The sequence below is a fragment of the Lithobates pipiens genome, unplaced genomic scaffold (assembly GCF_037356315.1).
Source record: "Lithobates pipiens isolate NorthernLeopardFrog02 unplaced genomic scaffold, aLitPip1_a1.2 Scaffold_27, whole genome shotgun sequence".
Classification (NCBI taxonomy): Eukaryota; Metazoa; Chordata; class Amphibia; order Anura; family Ranidae; genus Lithobates; species Lithobates pipiens.
In genome coordinates this window covers 143,401,962-143,418,863 of record NW_027507788.1, presented here as the reverse complement: position 1 = coordinate 143,418,863, position 16,902 = coordinate 143,401,962, and the positions used below count along the sequence as shown (strand labels likewise).

General features: G+C 47.4%; 1 long non-coding RNA gene across 1 annotated transcript in view; it reads left to right on the top strand.

The window, feature by feature from the left end:
• The window catches only part of LOC143934195 (uncharacterized), a 207,536-nt gene that overhangs the window by 64,053 nt on the left and 126,581 nt on the right, over nucleotides 1-16,902 (top strand). Inside the window, exon 2 of the long non-coding RNA XR_013263224.1 lies at nucleotides 928-976. This is a non-coding gene — a long non-coding RNA (uncharacterized LOC143934195). The remainder of the gene's footprint in view (nucleotides 1-927; nucleotides 977-16,902) is intronic.

Here is a 16,902-nt window from a genome sequence, read left to right as displayed (position 1 = left end):
GGTCCATTTTTTTTCGTTCAGCCAGGCGGTTGAAAAAAAAAAATTGAACATATTCCCCTATCTATTTGAAGTGGATGGAGGAATCCTCCCCACTGCGGTATTGTATTCTCACAGCAGGGTGGCTCCCACACTATCAGAATACGCAGATCAACACTGTAGCCCCTGATCAGGCAGCTTTTATCCAACAGGTCAGTTGAACAGAAGTCGATTGGTAGATACCCCCTGAACCGGCCAAATTTTGATCCATCTATGTCCACCTTTAAAGCCATTCAGAAACAACGGATACTAGTAGCTATAAGAACTTTAGAAAGTGGAAAATTGATATTACAATTAAATTAAGAGGCATTTAGAGGTTTGGGTGCATTCTCAGTAAATGTACGGAATGGAGGGTATAGCTTCAGAAAAATAATTTATTAAAGTCCATTTTGCCTGCAAAGGTCAAACTTCATGGCTCCATGCAGCTTCTTCTGCACATTTTACACAGCTGCCACCACCTGTCATTCAGTGGGCGAACACCTCTTAAACTTTGCCACAGCCAATGACATCTTGTAGTGTTGTCAAGGAAGGAATTCTGAGCTTATGTTGCTTTTAGTGCACTTTAGCAAAATAAATAGTTTCTAAATGAAATAAATCAAAATAAATAAATTAATGAATCCCAAAAATGTATACAATACAAAATGCAATTTCTTTATTGTTCTTTGATGGACATAACTCCCATTCCCAGCATGCATCAGTTTTTTAATTTGCTTCTTAAGATGATAGGTGTTTTTCCTTTACTAAGAGACATTTACCTATTTTACTGGCCATTTTAAGTTAAGTTAAATTTTCATATTTTTTTTTGCCTCAATCAAGACTTCATCCACATGCTGTTGAGCTGGGCCCTTTATGCAGCTATCCAGATTGATGTGTTTGCCACTTGCTTTGTAGGCTGTACCTGGACCCTGATGGACTGGAGATTGCTGGACATGCCTGAAAAGTAAGCTTTGGGAACTGGGTTCTGCTTATAATGTGACCTTTGTGTACTGTATTAGTGATAGAGTACTTTCCAGGTCCAGAGTAATGGCACAGCCTCCAGAGTTACCCAGTCTCTGAAGATTATTTAATGAGTACTCCATGTTGGCTAGACATAAGGAGCTGTGACATTATTAGTAATGGTAACCTCCACCAATGATTCTCTAGTCCATAGGTTTTTACCAGAAAGTGTTATTTGCACAGAGGAATTAAGTGCTGCATCACTAGCTGAAGTGTTGCTTGCTAACATTACACTGTTCCCTATTTCACCTATTTCTGCAGAGCTAATGTAATAGGGAATAACAGGAAGTGGTTAGCCAATAATGGAGGTGGTTTTTAAAAATGGTGTAGCTCCCAATGCTCAGCCTACACAGCTTCTCACTAATGAAGACTAGGTCACAAGAGAGGTTGTGCATTAGCTCTGGACCTGGTAAGTTCTTTTTTTGAAATCAGAAAAACTTTTTATTTTTGTCTTGCACAGTACGTAATATAAAACATACAGTGTTCAAGTATGTATCCAAAAAAATGAACAAAAACATGGAACATTACCTTATACATTAAAGTGCAAACTTACACTGTTCGGTGTCGCCATTATTGAGTCGTATTGACTTAACATAACAAGTAACTAAAGGAAGAGATAAAGTATATATGGGTAACCAGTGTAGTTCTTTTTTTTTTTTTTAATCAAATAAGTTTTTATTGCATAATAAAATGGTACAAGCCATACATAGACAAAGAGTGTAATAGTACAATAAGGCTGATTCCTCGGCCAAACATTGTCCATAAGGCCACTTGGGACGGTTGTACATAAGATCAAAGCAGCGATAATGGCAATACAGCACATGTAATGTATCCAACATGTGGGGTAACAAAAACCAAAAGGAGTGCAGGCTAAACGAGAAAAAAAAGGGAAAAAAATGAAAACAAACAAAAAAAAACAAAAAGAGATACACATCATACTTCACATAGAACATATATGCATAGAATCAGACATATCCCTCGACTCTCAAATATCCAACTATGCCAATCTCTGCTCTTCCTGTGTTCAGTCATTGGGAGAAAAAGAAGAATAAAAATACTATTTACTTATTACTTTCTAATTTCCTCAGTGTATAGGACCAGCTACTTTTGTTCAACCCTGTAATAATCTGTCTTGTATTAGTTGATGAGGAGCTAGCCCTGGAACATCGAGCCACTTCTGCCACATAGTATAGAATTTGTGTGGTGCATTCCTATGCTGGTATGTCAGTTTTTTCCCTGATTAGCATATGATTCACTTGATCAATCCACTGCTGCCTGGTGGGGACCCTGTGTGTGATCCACAATCGTGCTATTAGTTTCCTGGCTACATATAATAACCGGATAATTGCCGTGTGAGCGGTTGGCGTCAGCAACTCTTCGTCCAGGGCGCCCAACAGGCAGACCAAAGGATTCCTTGGAATGGTAACTGAAAACACGGAAGAGATAGTCTCGAGGATTCCGATCCAAGTGCGTATTAGTTTGGGGACCTCCAGAACATGTGCAGGAGGTCACCATGGTCCCTCATGCATTTAGGACACAGTTGTATCCCTGACACCCAAGTTATGCAACTTGACTGGCGTCCTATAAACCCAATGTAGTAAATAGAGGTGTGATAATTTGTGGGAGGCCAAGACTGAGACCAGGGGGGCAGAGGACAGGCAAAGATTCCAAGTCTCCACATCCATCGGTCCCAGGTCCTCCTCCCATTCCGCCGACATGGAAGACTTGCCAAATCTTGTATTGCATTAAGGAGAATGTCATACCCTCTAGATATCATACCCTTTCTTTCACTTTCCATTAGGATCCCTTGCACCACAGCATGGTCCGTCAGGCGAAGTGGCAGACTGCGAGATTGCGCTTGTAGCGCATGGCGCAACTGTAAATATTTAAAAAATTCTCTGCGTGGTATGCCGAATTCAGCCTGCAGTTCCATAAAGGACTTCAACACCCGTCCACTGTATAATTGTGGAAGGTACCGAAGACCTCTCACCCTCCATGAGCCAAAGCCCCTAAGTTTAAAAAGTTCACCATAATTGGCATTCCTTCAGATAGGGGTGAGCCTTAGAAAACCACGTATCTGTAGCAGCCGTTTAACATGGGACCACAGGGTATTTAGCATGATGATGGTTGGGGAGCTCCTGTCCATGTGTGTAACCTGCTTCTAGCTTAGCTAATGCCATATCCGGGTCGTCAAAGTTGTCAAGCATCCTGCGTACCGGATCCAGGGGATCATCCAATCCCCAACCATCCAGTTGCTGTAACTGCGAAGCCAAAAAATACGTTCTGGCATGCGGTATTGCTAAACCCCCCTCGTCTTTCTTATATTGCAGCGTATGTAGGCTAAGTCTGGCTGTCTTTCTACACCATATTAATTCCCTAAACTGGGAGTCAATTTTATCAAACCAACGTTTAGGAATCCATGCCGGGGAATTATGGCAAATATAAAGTAGTTGCGGAGCCCACACCATTTTTATAAGGTTTGCCCTTCTTACAACAGAGAGCGGGCAGTAAAACGGCAGTGTGTCGCTTGTAAACCTCGGATGGAAGACCATCAGCCCCTGGGGCTTTGTTATGAGTGTGTTCCAGTGCCGAGGCCAGTTCGTCCTCTGTTATGGGGGCATTCAGCATCTCCCCATCCGAGGCAGACAAGCAAGGAAGTTCACATCCGTCTAGGAAGTTTACAATATCCACGTCACTAGGTTGTACCTTAGATGAGTATAAATCTGCATAAAAGGACCGAAAAATCCGTAAAATCTCGGACGTGTCTGTATGGGCCATCCCCTGCAAGTCGCATAAGGAAGAGACCATAGGGGCAGATCCCTGAGCTCTTGCCAGCAGGGCCAGCATGTGGCCAGTGGACTCTCCCTCCTCAAAGTGCGTTTGTTGCAAAAAAAAACTCTTATTCTCTGCTAATTGTAGCGCTACTTGTCTAGACATAGACTGTGCCCCCAGCCAGGCCCTTTTAGCATCCTCCGAGGGGTTGGCGATATAGGCCATCTCAGACTCTCTAAGTGCTCTGCACACCTCGACTTCCCAGGCTTTAGTGTTTGTTTTAATACCGTTAATGGCAGTGATAAATTGTCCCCTGAGGAATGCCTTAGCCGCATCCCATACCGTACCTATTGGGGCCGAGTCTATATTATCTTGTAGAAAAATGTAAGGTTATCAGCTATGGGGTTAGGCTGCGGAAAGAGTGTGAGCCAGAAAGGGTTAAGCTTCCAACTCCTAGGTTTAATGTTAGTGGGTAGGGTCATCTCAATCCACAGAGAAGAGTGATCAGATATGTGCCTATCCCCATACCCAGAGTCTCCTATTAGCGGGAGTAAGGTGGAGTTCCCCAACCCCAGGTCAATCCTAGACAAGCTCCCAAAAGCAGTGGAGCAACAGGAGTATAGTCTGGTTCGGGGGTGGGCTCTCCTCCACACATCCGTCAGGCCGAGCTCAGCGAGTAGTGCAGCAAAGGGAGTGTCACCACCCGGCCGGGAGGGCACTAAGGGGGGCACGAGAACCTTATCCCAAATGCAATTCACATAATTATTAAAGTCTCCCATTGCCAACTTGGGTACATTGGGGAACTGTGCCATAAACCCAGCCAGGCGCCTGAGGACTTCAGCTGAATACGGGGGTGGTATATATATGTTGGCGATAATACAAGTCACATTAGCAACCTTACACAGTAAGAAAATGTACCTTCCTCCGGGGTCAGTAACTTGTTGGGAGCAAAAAAATTGTGTATTCTGCCTGATCAGGATGCTCACTCCCCTGGCATATGCAGAGTATGTAGAGTGGAATTGAGTGGTATACACTCTAGGGCCAAAACTAGGCACACTATCAGGAGCAAAATGAGTCTCCTGCAGGCATACAATTCCAGCCTTCATATCCCTGAGGTGCCCCAACACTGCCAGTCTCTTTACCAGGCTACCTAGCCCCCTAACGTTCCAGGAAAGGATTCTAACCTTCGCCGACATTGGTAGAGAGTACAAATGTAAACAGGAGTAGCTTGGATACCAACCTAAATAGACTAGGGCAGGAAAACACACTTAACTTGTATTTAGTAGCTATCAGCGACTTGCATGTCACAATACCTGAGGTTCCCCCCAAAAAAATATAAACAGTAATGCCATGAAGAAGTCGCAGAGGCAATTGCAGATGTTCGGGTAGAAAGTCAATGTCCTGTGTGGATCTGATGGAGAAAAAATTGAAAAAAAAGAAAAAAAGACCAATCAAACAATATAAAACTGTAGTAGTATCAGCTACGGAGCCAACAGGGCTCTCAACCATTAGAAAAAGAATAGAAGTAGCCCCCAACAGGAACTCTGGGGGGGGAGGGAAGGCCATGGAAACACCCATAGAAAGTATTTCTAGTTGACAGATAGGGTTTCACATGCGCAGATAACATGGAGCACTGGTGGGCTAGTTACTAAAATAAAGTCCTTCGCCCTCCGCCGGGCCTGTGTACATGTGAGTCCAGTCAACTTGTCTTTAAAATGGAAGTAAACCCTTCCAAACAACTTTGACCTACAGGTAAGCCTAGATTAAGGCTTACCTGTAGGTCCAAGTAATATCTCCTAAACCTATATGGTTTAGGAGATATTTGCCCGAAAATGGGCACCGCTGTCTACGGCGCATGCGCCGTAGACAGCGGCGCGCATGCGCACTAAATGCGGCAAGTCCAAGAATGGATTTGCCAAATTTGTCGACTCCCGTGCGCATGCGCGGGAGTGACGTCATCGCGGCCTCGCCGTATGACAGCGGCGGAGCTGCGAGGCGCGACTCCCGTGCGCATGCGCGGGAGTGACGTCATCGCGGCTTCGCCGCTGTCATTGGTCGGAGCTGCGAGACGCCACCAGCAAGATGGACGCGGCGGACTACAGGGATCAGCGGCGACTTCGCTGGCTCCTGTGTCAGGTAAGTGACACATAATGAGCTACTATGCGATGCATAGTAGTCCATTATGCTTTACCTTTGCAGGGAAAAAAAGAGGAAGTAAACCCATCAGGGTTTACTTCCTCTTTAAGTTCCATTACGATGGAGGAGGTCTCTGCTGTTTTGCAGCCTTGAGTGCGTTGTTTTCTTGGTCTAGCCACTGTGCCGCCGCAGCGGGGTGGTCAAAAAAGTGCATCCAGCCCAGAGCAGTAACACAGAGTCGAGCTGGGTATAACATACCATATTGAACGTTAAGGTCACAAAGTCTCCGCTTGACATCAATAAATGTTGCTCTCTTTTTCTGAAGCTCTGCCGAAAAATCCGGAAACAGCGAGATTTTAGAGTTTTCAATTTCAGTCCCCTCGCTTTAGATAGAATGGTGTCACTGTCTCTGTAATTAAGTAGCTTAAACAAAAAGGGTCTGGGGCGATTGCCCCGAGGTAAAGGGCGAGAAGGCACCCGGTGGGCACAGACTGATTACAAGATGTTACAGCAGTAAATATGTCCCTTAATGTGGGCTCTACTTCAGATGCATTAGGGATGATGATCTGTGTCTCAGGCACGTTATTATCTTTAGGGGTACTTACTGTGCGCCATGCTGCTGACAATCCATCTTCATCCTCCAAGGGGACTGTGTCATCTGCCTCTGGGGAGCTTCCAGGGGTGCCCCGGAGTGAGGGCTTGCCAGCCAAGGCGTCCTTATACGTTTTTGCCCCATACAGGAGCTTCTGTGCGGCCTCCTTATAATGATCCCTGGCTGCACGCCTCGCGCTGGCGCCATCTTGGCCTGGGGGGTCCGTCTGTCCTTTTCCTCCGGTATGGCGTCTAGACATATCAGCGGGACTCTCGGTGCACGCCGCGGTGGTCCAGGGGTCTCCCTGCATGCAGCGGGGTGGAATGGCTCCAAAATCAGCTCTGTGGACAAGCCTGGAAGGATGCAAGCACGGATGGCCGGCAGAGCTCTAGGCACACACGTCCTCCTACATCAGCCGCTAAGCCACGCCCCCAACCAGTGTAGTTCTTATAACCTTTCATGTCTCAACTGTGAGTTCAGTCAATACAGTTTTATTATCACACCTTAACCCCCAGCAATATCAGTGTCATCCTGTGTACTTTGTAGTCTCCATGTTTGATAATTACCAAGTAACCATTTACCTTGTATCTATCCTAATAATAGCCTGTCTTTGATCAGTTGATGAGGGGCTAAACCCGGGACATCCAACCACGCCTGCCACATTGAATAAAATTTCCCTGGAACTTTTCTGTGTTGGTACGCCAATTTTTCTCTGATCAATAGTTTTTGACACTGTCCACCCATTGCCCCCTAGTGGGCACTCTTGGAGTGATCCACAGTTGGGCAATTAGCTTGCGTGCCACATACAGTAGTTTCAGGATTGCCATGTGAGCTGATGGAGTCAGTGATTCATCATCAAGTGCTCCTAATAGACAGATAACTGGATCCCGTGGTATAGGTGTCATATATAATGTAGATATCATGTCTAAGATCTCCCTCCAGTATCTAAAAAGTTTAGGGCATTTCCAGAGCATATGAAGGAGATCACCATGGTCACATTCGCATTTCGGGCAAAAGGGGGAGTCCCTGATTCCCCATCTGTGAAGCTGCAAGGGAATCCTGTAGGCTCTATGTAAGAGGTATAGATAAGACAACCTCTGTGATGCTGACCCTGATACCATAGGAGCAGCTGAAAGGCATAGCTCCCAGCTCTCCCCATTAATGGCTCCATCATCTCTCTCCCATCTGTGTCTACAGGGTATCCCGGAGGGGTCTTGTATCTGGGTAAGAAGGATATTATAGCACCTGGAGATCATACCCTTTTTGACGTTTTCCACGAGAATATTTTGTATTATTATTATTTGCCTGGGTTTGTATGGTGTGGCGTAGCTGTAGATATTTATAGGAATTGTTGCGTAGGATCCCAAACTCTACCTGGATCTCAGAGAACGATTTGAGGGTAGGGCCATTTTATAGTTGAGAAATGTATTTTATGCCTGCTTCTTCCCAGTTTCTGAATCCTTTAAGTTTCAGTATTTCTGCATATTGTCTGTTACGCCATAGGGGTGTATGGGTCAAAAAACCCTTTATCCCCAACAACTTTCTAGTATCAGACCATAATGTGTTCAATAATTTCACCGTGGGGGCCTCATGGTCTAAAGGCATGTAACCTGCCTCCAACCATGTAAGAATGGATGCGTTCTCATCTGCTATGTCTAGGAGTCTACAGATAGGATCAGCCAAGTCTACCAATCCCCAACCCCCCAGCTGTTGTAGCTGGGATGCAAGGTAATAGGTCCTGGGATGAGGGACCGCAAGCCTCCCATCATCTTTATGCTCTTGTGCCATATTAGTTCTCTAAATTGGGACTCAATTTTATCAAATCATCTCCAAGGGATCTATACTGGGGAATTATTAAATATGTATAGCAATTGTGGCGCCCAGACCATTTTAATGAGATTTACTCTCCCGACTACTGACAAAGGTAATTTACACCAGGCAGTACATTTTTCACGAAACCTGCTGAGGAGGGGTACTAAATTGAAAGTAATGTATTGAGATGGGTCTCGTGTCACCTGAATTCCAGATAATGAAATTAAGCCACTATCTGCACCATCTCCGCACAAGCTGGCAGTGGGGTGTCCAGGGGATCCAGTGGCATCAGCACCGACTTATCCCAGTTAATAGCAAAGCCTGATAGCTCTCCAAAGACCTTAATAAGGGTCACAACCACCTGTAAAGTATCCTGGGTGTCCCCTAGATAGTGTCTCTGCGTACATGGATAGTGTCTCTGTGCCCATACTCCTCTGGAACCCTATGATACTAGCATCTCCCCATATTCTTGCTGCTAGGGGTTTCAAAGCCAGGGAAAACAGCAGGGGTGACAGAGGACACCCCTGTCTGGTGCCCCTGAACAATAGGAAGGGTTCTGATAATTCTCCATTAATTCTAATCTTAGCTGTGCGCTTGGCATACAGAAGCCGAACCCATTTAATAAAAGTATCCCCCAGTCCCATATGCTTCAATACCTTCCACAGGTAAGGCCATTCAACGCTGTCGAAGGCCTTAGCTGCATCCAGCAAAAAAGATCGCCCTATTGCCAGTGTTACCTACAGGGAGCTATAGGTTCAAAAAGAGCCTCCTTATGTTTTGGACTGTGGACCTTGTGGGAATGAACCCAGATTGCTATAATGTCTGAGGTTAGGGATCGTGGGACACCCTGAGCATCGCAGATGGCTGAAATGAGGGATGAGAACTGTTGTGCACACGCCATTACCGCTAGCATGTCTGAGATCGCCTGGCCCTCCTCAAAATGCGACTGTTGCGGAACGTTTATTCTCGGCCAACTACAATGCCAGTTGACTAGACATGGATGGTGCCCCCAGCCATGCCATTTTTGTGTCCTCTGTAGGAGGATTAGCAGTGTATTTGTCCTCCATCTCAGTGACCATTCCACGTACCATCATTGTCAAGGCCTTTGTGTCTGTTTTGATACGGGTTATTAATTTTATGAATTGCCCTCTCATAAAGGCCTCTGCCGCATCCCACAAAACTCCCAGTTTGGCTGTACCAACATTGTCCTGCAGGAAGAACTTAAGCATGTCCCGTATTGGATCTGGCTCTGGGAACAGTGAAAGCCAGAAAGGGTTAAGCCTCCAAACTGGATGTCTGGCAGCAAGATGGACACCCAAAACGAAGAATGGTCGGAAATATGTCTATCAGCGTAATCTGAAGCTGTGACAAGCTGCATCATTTTGTCATTGCCCAGTCCCAGATCTATCCTGGACAGACCTCTGTGTGAGGCTGAGTAGCATAAGTATTTTTTAAGTCTAGATGCCTACTACGCCACACATCCGTCAGTCTCAGCTCCCCAAGTACTTTGACAAAGGTTGTGTGTCCCTCTCCACCCGGTGTGATATTAGTGGGGATAGGTAATTTATCCTTAACATTTTTCAGGTAGTTATTATAGTCTCCTACGGCCAGTAGGACCTCTGGATATTGTGCCATAAATCTTGCCAAACACCTGAGGGCCTCGGATGAGTACAGTGGCGGTACATGTATACTAGCTAATATACAGGTTCATCCATGGATTTTACATAGCAAAAATATATATTTACCCCCTGGGTCTATACGTTTTTTAGAGCAATGGAACCGGACACCTTTACATATTAATATGCTCACCCCCATAGAGTACGCAGAGTAGGTAGGGTGGAAATGAACATTATACATATGGGGACTTAAGCGGGGGGTGGGGGGGCAGGTCTGTGGAGAAGTGAGTCTCTTGCAAGCATACAATACCGGTGTCCATTGATTTAATTTATGTCTAAGGGCTGCCATTCTTTTTAACGGGGTGCCCAGGCCTCGAATATTCCATATCAGGATATTTCATTTAACCGCCATAGGGGATATTGCAATTAATAACAGGAGCATAATTGCGTTCTTAAATGCCCCAGAGAAGACAACAGTAATATAGAGGGAGTATACATTAGCATGCATGCTAATCATTAATAGGTACACAGATGGTGTTCTGTACACAGTCCATTTTCACAGATGTTAGGTGTTGAAGTGCTGTTGGGTCAGTGTAAAGTCATGTTATATAACAGAAAACCTTGAGTCTACAGGTGGTCATTAAATATAAAGCAACTTGTGGAGCCAACTGGGCTCCCAGCTAAGTTGGCTGTGTGGTCGACTGTCCCCCTGCATCCACTATGGGGGGGGGGTGGAGAAGGCAGTGGAAACTCCCATTAAACCCAGGGGTTAGTTCACAAAGGGGTTTCACATCGGCAGCGCGTGCAGGGCACCCTGCTATGTAGGCAGTTTAATTTTTCTCCTTCAGCCGCCTTGGCTATAGATGTAGATAACTGAACAGTCAGCCGTTAATAAGGCATAAAGAAAGGATCAAGTGGTCAGAACCTTGCACCAGCAGCAATAAGGGGGGGACAAACTGAGGCAACTTTCAAACAGTCATGGAAACCAACCTTTAGGCTGGGGCATTACGTTGCGACTTAGTGGCTTTAAGTCAGTGGTCATTAACCCTGTCCTCAGGGCCCACTAATAGGCCAGGTTTGCAAGATAACTCAAATACATCACAGGTGATATAATTTGCTGCTCAGTGATTGCAGTATTCTAGTCTACATCTCCCCAAGGTAATACATAAAGCCTGGCCTGTTATTGGGCCCTGAGGACAGGGTTGATGACCACTGCTTTAAGTGCCTTGTCCTCCCTGTCCAACCATTGTGCTGCAGAGGTACGGCGATCAAAGAAGTGGGCTTCCCCTAGAGCAACTACCCGGAGTTTGGCGGGGTACAGCACAGCATAGCATATTGCAGATTGAATTCCCTCAACCTTTTCTTTACATCATTAAATTTTGCACGTTGCTTCTGCAGCTCAGCAGAGAAGTCTGGAAATAAGGATATCTTGGAGTTCTCTATGGCCATTGCACCACCCATTGTCCTGGCTTTAGACAGGATTGGGTCCCTGTCCTTTATAGTTTTTTTTTTTTTTTTGCAAATCTGTTTATTGGAATTTAAACAGTGAACAAGCAACCAAAAGCAAAACAAAACAAACAAAAACAAAAACACATACATTGGTCACGATTAGTGTTACAGGCGTGACGTGTATAGAATTGCAATATAAGACAGTGCGTTACATACAAAACATGTTGGAGAATTCAAGGCATCACACCGGCCATAAAGAGCCGTCTCCATGTGCAGTAGGACGACTCGGAACTAAACCATGCTACTCAAATATACAACATTTCCACTAGTGCATATTCCTATTTATCAACAAACGATAATGCGTTAAGTAGGCTGTGGGTCTGAGGCCGTGGAGGCATCCGCCAGCCAGCTGGACCAGACCTTGTTATATTTTTGCGGGCAACCCCTATTAACATAGCAGTCTTTGTAGAGAGGCAGGCTATCGTTCACCAATTTTTTCCACAGGGAGAGAGGAGGAGGAGTGGGCTTACGCCAGCTGAGTGCAATGGCCTTGCGGGCATAGAAGAGAAGTAGCCCAGCTAGGGTGCGCTGCGCCACAGTGGGAATTAGATGGTCTAGCAGGCCCAGTATGCAAGTTTCTATAGAGAGTTGGAGCGATATGGAGGTGACCTGTGTAATGACCCCTAGTATCTCCTTCCAATAGTCGACAATGGCTGGGCAGGTCCAAAAAATATGAATGAAGTCCCCCGGTATTGTCCCACAACGCCAACATCCCGGGGGGGAGGCGGGGTTCATTTTGTGCAATCTGTATGGGGTGAAATATGCTCGGTGGGCCATCTTAAACTGTATCAGCCGATCTCTTAGGGAGACCAGGGATCTGAAGGGGAAGTCCCACATGTCATCCCAATCATCATTATCAAAGGTGGGAATGCCTCGCACCCACTTATCTCTAAGTTTTCCCAAAGTAGGGAGGGAGGTCATTACCAAATGGGAGTAAAGTTTTGAGGTGGGCTTATTGTCACAGCTGGACCTGAGGAGGCCTTCCAGTGCGGATTGGACAACCAGGGGGGGAGAACTGGAGAACTGGCATCCGAAGGCATGGGAGAGTTGTAGATACCTAAAAAAATAACTCCGCGGGACGTTGAAATCAGAGATCAACTTGGGGAGCGGAGCCAGCGATTGGTCAGAAATCACCTGGTCCACTGTTCTAATATTGAACTTAGTCCAAGCATGGGGTTCAGGCAGTTTGTAAAACTGCTCCAGGGTGGGGTTTCGCCACAAGGGGGCAGCTGGAGGAAGTGCATTGGTAGGGTATTTTTCAATTTTAAGTCCTGCCCCCAATGCACGTAACGTGGTGCGCATGGAGGGGGTCAGTGGGTATGGGGCCTTCGGGCCACGATAGAGTAAAAATTTCAACGCCTCCAGCGACCCCAACACCGCCGCTTCCACCAGGGTGGCAGGGTTTGTCTTATCAGGAGTGAGCCATCAAGCTGCTGTAACCAGCTGGGTGGCTAGAAAATATTTGTACAGGTCAGGGCATGCCAGTCCTCCCTGGGAGGACGGACGCGTAATTGTTGACCATCCATACCTGGGGGACTGGTTTCCCCAGATGAAGGAGGCAAAAAGACTATGTAGGTGGGAGAAAAAGGATTTGGGAATCCAATGTGGAGATTGGCGAAGTAGGTAGATAAATTTCGGTAGGATTTTAATTTTTATCAGGTTTATCCGCCCTAGCAATGATAGGGGTAGTGACTCCCATGCCTTCAGACGCAGCCGCGTCTCATGAACCACTGGGGATAGATTTAGGGGTACGAAGTCCGAAGCCTGCCTCGAGACCACAACCCCAAGGTATCTGAAGGTCTCCACCCACTGTAGGGGCATATCAGGGGGGGCAGTGTCGCGAGCTGCTGGGTCTATGGGGAACAGAAGCGACTTCGACCAGTTAACCTTAAGGCCCGTGATCGTGGAGAATGAGTCAAGAATTTGTAATGCCCCTCTGAGTGAGGAGTCCGCATCGTTGAGGAAGAGAAGGAGGTCGTCCGCATACAGGGCGACCCTCTCCTCCAGCCAGCCAACACGCAGGCCCCTGATATGCAGGGAGGTACGCAGGGCCTCCGCCAGTGGTTCCATTGCAATGGCGAATAGGGCCGGAGAAAGAGGGAAGCCCTGCCTCGTGCCCCTGGACAAAGGGAAGGACCGTGAAAGACTCCCCCCCCAACTTAATGGCTGACGTGGGGTGCCTATAGAGCGTCTGAAGCCACTTAATAAATACCAAGGGGAACCCCATTCTGCGGAGGACCTCCCAAAGAAAAGGCCACTCTACAGTGTCGAAGGCCTTCTCTATGTCTAGGGAGGCCACCACCCTGGAACCCTCAGTAAGGTGCTGAGCATGGATGTTAGTAAACAGGCGTCGTAGGTTGATGTCAGTGGCTCTATTAGCCATAAAACCAGTCTGGTCTGTCTCTATCACAGACGGCAGTAGGGGCTGTAGTCTCGTAGTGAGCAATTTGGTAAGAATTTTGAAGTCCGCATTTAGGAGGGCGATAGGCCTATATGAGGCGCAGGATGTGGGGTCCTTAGGGGCCTTGTGGATTAGTATTATGTGTGCATGGCTCATGGAGGTGGGAAGGGTGCCCTCCGCCAGACAGTGAGTATAGAGCTGGGCTAGCTGGGGGGCAAGCAGGTCCCCGTGGGTTTTGTAGAACTCCATAGGGATGCCATCCGGACCCGGGGATTTCCCTGCGGGAAAGGAGCAAATGGCCCTCCGAACCTCCTCCGGGGTAATGGGCCTTACCAAATTTTCCCTCTCGGCGTCCGAGAGCCAGCCGAGTGCCAGGGGGTCCAGCCAAGGTGCCAGGTCCTGTGGCCTGAGATCCGAGGGCAGTACGGAGGTATAAAGGGAACTATAGTATTGCCTAAATGCGTCCAATATGTCTGGAAGAGAGGAGACCGATTCACCCGAGGGGGACACCACACTAGGTATCACCGTCAGGGGCAGGTCGTGCTGAGCTAACATTGCCAGGAGACGACCGTTCCGGTCCCCTCTTTGCTTGTTGCGGTAAAGATCCAGTCTGGCAAGTTCTGTGAGGTGGAGGTGTAAGTCTCGTTTCGTCGCATTAAGGGCCTCGAAACTAGAGTCAGTGGGGTCAGCTGCATAGGCCTCAGCCTGGGCATCTACCTTGCTCTGTAATTCAGTCGTGGTGGTGGCTTGTTCTCTACGGATCCCAGCTATGGAGGAGATATAATGACCTCTACTGAAGGCCTTGAATGCGTCCCAGGTAACCTCGGGGGAGGAGGACCCTGCATTAATTTGCCAGTATTCGGTAAGGTGGGGCGGGATAGTGTTGACCAAATCGGCATGGGAGAGCCAGTGGGTTCCCAGGCGCCAAAGGGCCGAGGTTCAGGAAGTGGGGGAACGGACATTAAGGAGGAGGGGGCAGTGGTCCGACAGCCCGCTGGGCAAGTACGTGGCGTCTAACACGTCCGATAGCATGGCTGGATTGGCAAAAGCTAAGTCGATGCGTGAGGACGTTTTATAGGTGGTGGAAAAGCAGGAGTAGGCCCTAGTCGATGGGTGTTTCCATCTCCAGGCCTCCGTCACTCCCATGGCTTGTGCCCAAATGGATAGGTCAGGGGAGCATTGTTTGGGGGGGACCGGTCTGTCCAAGTCCGGGGCTAGAATGGCATTAAAGTCACCCATAAGTAGCAGCCTAGCGGGGCAGTACGGGGTAACCTTTTCCAGGATAGTGTATAAGGTGGATGCTGAAAAGGGAGGAGGCAAGTATACATTTACCACAATATATCTCATTCCCCAAACTGTGAAAACCACTATCACGTATTTGCCCTGAGGGTCGGTGTGAATCTGCTCCACTGCACATGGAAGGGATTTGCTAATCAGCACCGAGACCCCCCTGGCATAGGTAGAGTAGGAGGCATGAAAGGCTCTCTGGATCCATGGCTTCCTCAGTGGCAATAGTTTGCTGCCCATAAGGTGCGTCTCCTGAAGCAGTACTATATGGGGGGAGTGCAATTTCAGATATTTAAAGAGAACTGCCCTTTTAAATTTAGAATTGAGCCCCCGGACATTCCAGGATAGGATATTAAAAGAGGACATGTCACACGTGGCCATCAGAAAGTGCCACTATTATGTCAAGGAGACACACCGGAGCGTCAACATCATGCACCAAGAGCCGCCTAGACCCAGAGAGCCCATTGTAGGAAGAATCGTGACCAGACAGTAACCATACAAACAAAAAAGTAAATACATTAACAAAAAACAAACATACCCTTGGTGACCGCGAGGGGTCAACCCTGCCCATAGCTGATGGCATCCCTGAAAACTGGGGAGCGATCAGATTGGGCCTATACCCAAAAAATAACAATTTAACCCCTTAAACTGTGCACGGTAGCAGTCCGATGCCGTGCGTGAGAACGTATAAAAATCCTCCAGGGGGCAGTCCGCTACAGGTCAGCAACAACACTTCGTGCTAACCCGAGTGCCACAAGGGGAGAAAACAAAAAAAACGAAAAACAAAAATCCCCCCAAAACAGGGGGAAAATATAGCTTCCGCGGTGTATTCCAGCCGGGATGGAGAGGTATATCCCCGGCACAACTTCAAACTTCACCGAGGCAAGCCAGAAGAGGGGGGGGGAGCAACAACTTATCTTGTAGAGTTCCTTGTGGATAGCTCGCTCAAAATAGGATTTCGTAGACAGGTAAGGATGAAGGGCCGGTACTTGGGCCTGAAATGACATAAGAGTTCAGAGTTTGCCCGTCAGTTACATTGCTGTCCCCCAGTGAGCCTCAGTCGACCCCCGGGCCTCACGATGGAACGGTGCACGCCACCTCAGCGCTACCCAGTAAGCCAGGCATCCGCCTCGGCCGGCGTGTCGAAAAATTTGACAGTGCCCTCATGCTGGATTCGCAGGCGACTAGGATAGAGCATGCCATATTTAATATTGCGGTCCCGTAGTCTGCGCCTAACATCAGTGAAAGTCTGCCGTTTTCTCTGTAGGTCCGGGGAGAAATCGGGGAACAGCATGATGCGTGCATTACCATATTGCAGATTCGGGTGCTTCCTGGCCTCGGCGAGTATACCCTGTCCTTATAGTTAAGCAGTTTAAAGAGGAAGGCACGAGGATGGTTGCCTGGTGGTAACGGTCGGGATGAGACCCTGTGCGCCCGTTCAACTGCGAAGAGTGGGGAAAAAGCTTCTTTGCTGAAAGTAGCAATCATCCAGTTTTCAATGAATGTGATGGGGGTTTTTACCCTCAGCCCTTTCAGGGATGCCTAGGGCGCGAATATTATTGCGTCTCATGTGGTCTTCTAAGTCATCTAAGCGGGCTGCATGCTGGACAGTGAGATGGCAGTTATATTGCAGATCCCTTTGCATGGGGGCTATGTCAGCCTCAACTGCACTCACTCTGCCCTCTATAGTGGCCATGCAGTCTCTTAGTTTTTGCATGTCCTGTCTTGCAAATTATATTTCGACC